Source organism: Symsagittifera roscoffensis, chromosome 4 (assembly GCF_963678635.1).
Source record: "Symsagittifera roscoffensis chromosome 4, txSymRosc1.1, whole genome shotgun sequence".
In the NCBI taxonomy this organism is placed as follows: domain Eukaryota; kingdom Metazoa; phylum Xenacoelomorpha; order Acoela; family Convolutidae; genus Symsagittifera; species Symsagittifera roscoffensis.
Window position 1 is genome coordinate 52795732 of NC_087065.1, and position 3835 is coordinate 52799566.

The following is a 3835-nucleotide window of genomic DNA, read 5'->3' on the forward strand; positions in this document are numbered from 1 at the left end:
TTTTTTTCGCTGATTGTTTTCGTTTTTTTCCACATTTGTTTTCTTAGGCTTTAATGGTTTCGGCTGATATTGTATTTTTTTGTCTCAAAAATCGTCATATGAAGGGTCTAAGTATTATTACTCTGGCAACTGTTTTTTTCGGCTTCTTTCTTTTAATATCAACCATTTCGAGACAAATGAAATAAACAATGTTTTTTTTCGTTGTTTTGAAATTTAAATTCGAATTAGTGGCTTTTGTCTCATTTTTTCGGCTTGCTTCCGTTCTCTTCTTTGATGTATTGCAAGTGATGCCAACTGTTTCGAAAGTAGAATTTATTCTTCAGATTTTGAGCCAAATGAAAAAATTATTTATGGATCCAGTTTTCTCAAGTTTGGTTAATTTTATCAAAATAGGTTCGATCATAAGTTGTCCTTGAAATTCAAAGAGCTTGAAGGCCATTTTTTTGAAATTTAAAAGGTTAGATTTTTTCAAATCAATTTGTGCGTTTTTTCTCTGTCTTTTTTGGGTTAATTGACTCTTTTCCAACTGTCTGTTAGCTATGTTTTTTAAAACTATTTCTTTGAGATACTTCGGAAACTTTTTGCAGAAAGTTTTTCTCATAAGCTAATTAACCGGTGTTCAAAAAACAGTGCCGGTGGACAGACAGGCGTGTAACTCCTCTACGTGCCTGCATATTCCGCCAGCCTCTTTTGACTTTGCCGCTTGTTACACTGTCGTCGAAAATTTCAGCGGTGAGAATTGTTGACCGATTTTTACACTTGCCCGATTAAGTATCTTGTAATCGGGAACTAGGCTTTTTTTAACCGTAAATAATGTTTCTTACAAATCTTACTTGCTTCATTGTTGAACCTTAATAACTTCCAGGTTTGTTCCCACCTGCCCTAGTGGTAACGTGGTCGACTCTAAGTTCTGGGGGTCGAGTCCCGGCTGGATCTTGTTTTTTTTTCAGCATGTATGAAATTGAATTTTTTTCGGTAAAAATTGAATTGTCGGACTTTCGTTTGTCTGCTCAATTTTCGGCTAAGGTGCCACATACCGTTTTTTTTCTGTGCTAAAAGCAAGTATCATGGCACTAACTACAGTTGATCATTGTAGTTTCAGGGTTGATTTAGTGAAGTAATACAACATCAATTTTTTTCGGTTCAACTGGTGTCTGCTCAAAGATTATCGGCTTTGTTTCAGGAAATTTCTTTGAAAAGGCTTTGTTTTCCCTATATCGGGAAACTGCCCTATGATCCACTTGGTTTCCTTGCGTTTTTGTCAAGGGAATTGAAACGCAACTAGGTACTAGAGTTTTACCCGTTACAAACTAACGATGGCGGTAAGTGCATAGAATAACGAAACTTATAAATATTAATTGATTGTTCGATGTGGGCTTTCTTTTTGCCGGCTTGTTAAAGTGATATGATATGGTTCATGAAGCTTCCATCATATAATGAAGATATTTATATAGGTCGTGATGAACATTTTTCGTTTTAATTAAGAAAGTCTTATAGTTTGTCTCAAATTTGATTTTTCGTGGTTTGATTTTCGGGTTTTTCTGTTCAAGTTCTTATATAGGCAAACTCTTATATAGGTCGTGATGATTTTCTTTTGTTATTTTTGTCTAAAGTCTGGGGTTCAAAACCCGGCCGGATCTTGTTTTTTTTCTACGTCTCAAATTGAATTTTTTTCAATCTATCTATCTATTATTTAATTGGCGTTTCACGTGACACATGTTTAAGAAGTCCCTATGTTGACGTGTTTAAGAAGTCCCTATTTTTGCATGTTTAAGTTTTTTCAACGTATTATTTTTTTGCATATTTAACGAAATTGTTTTTGCACGTTTAAGCTATACCGTAGGTTAAAATGCTTAAGAAATTTCATTTGGCTCATGTTTAAGTCTGTTGGTCTGTTTAAGGCCAAAAAATTGCAAGATTTGAAAATTTTATATATACATACGTTGTATGCGTTCCTATATATTGGGGTGCTGTTAAGTACATTTAGGGGTTGCAAATCTGGCGTTCAAGTATGACTGCTCAAATCCTTATATTGTTCGAGAATGGCGCTTTTATGATTTTCTATTTTTTTTTGTCAAAAAACCTGGAAAGAAAAACCCAACCGAACTGGAATTTCTCAACCCTATAGTGGGGGTGCTATCAGGGTATATTCCGGGGTTGCAAATTTGGCGTCCAAGTGTGACTGCTCAAATCCTTTAATTTTTCGAGATATGGCGTTTTTATGTAGTTTTTTTTTCAAAAAACATAGATATTAAAAAACTAACCGAACTTCAATTTCTCAACCCTATAGTGGGGTGCTGTTAGGTTACATTCAAAAGTTGCAAATCTGGAGTCTAACTATGACTGCTCAAATCCTTTTGGTTTTCGAGATACGGCGTTTTTTATGATTTTTTCATGTTTTTTTTTTCAAAAAAATTTAGATACAAAAAACTAACCGAACTTGAATTTCTGAACCCTATAGTGGGGTGCTGTCAGGGTATATTCAGGAGTTGCAAATCTGGCGTCCAAAAGTTGAATTGTCAGACTTTCGTTTGTCTGCTCATATACCTTTTTTTCTGCGCTGAAAGCAAGTTTTATGGTACTTACAAGTGTTGATCATTGCAGTTTCAGGGGTCATCTAAAACTTTTTGAGTTTTTAGAAAATCATTGTTTTTCGACTAAACGGGTGTCTGCTCAAAGATTATCGGCTTTTTTCCGCTTTTTAAGTTTTTTCCGTTGCACATTTAATAATCAAATATTTGCTTGGCGTGTATGCTTAGAACAAACTTTTATCGAGACATATGAAAATTTTGGTAGACCTAGTTTTTTCAACAGTTCTTATTTTTTCGACTTCACGTTTTTTTATATTTGTTTTGTATACTGGTTTTGTATATTTCGTTTCTTTTTCTCAAAATTATTCCTTCTAAATCTGAAATTTTTTTTTTGCGAAGTGTTATTGGAATTTCCTCCGCGCAAGCGGCTACGCCATAATTGTCATAGGGAATAATTATAGCCTCAAAAAGGCTTTTAAAAACAACCGTGTCAATTTTTTTAAATCAAAATTTATGACCTAGCCGCTTGCGCGGGGGCTATTCCAATAATACGTTGTTTTGATAAAAAATTTAATTTCAGGTGGAGGAATTTAGAAGGAATTTTTTTGAGACAAAGAAAAGAAATATACAAATTTTGAGATAGAGCACACTTGCGAAACAGCGCGAACATAAAAAAAATTAAAGTCGAAAAAAGTGAAAAATGTGGTTAATTTTTCATTCGAAAGTACAGTTTTTGTAAATCTTATCTGCATAACAGTCTGTTTTACAAATCGAAAATGGCCCTGAAAACATAAATGACTCTTTGTTTCTGAATTATACTGTAATTTGAAGAAAATGGCCCTAAAAACTTTTTTGCGAAGGAAGTGTTATTGGAATCTCCTCTGCGCAAGCGTCTACGCCATAATTTTCATAGGGAATAATTATAGCCTCAAAAAGGCTTTTATACCGTGCCAATTTTTTTAAAACAAAATTTATGGCCTAGCCGCTTGCGCGGGGGATATTCCAATAATACGTTCATTTGATAAAAAAATTTAATTTCAGGTTTAGAAAGAATATTTTCGAGACAAAGAAAAGAATATACAAAATTTGAGATAGAGCACACTTGCGAAACAGCGCGAACATAAAAAAAATTATAAAGTCGAAAAAAGTGAAAAATGTGGTTAATTTTTCATTCGAAAGTACAGTTTTTGTAAATCTTATCTGCATCACAGGCTATGTTTTACAAATCGAAAATGGCCCCGAAAACATGAATGACTCTTTGTTTCTGAATTGTACTGTAATTTGAAGAAATTGGCCCTGAAAAC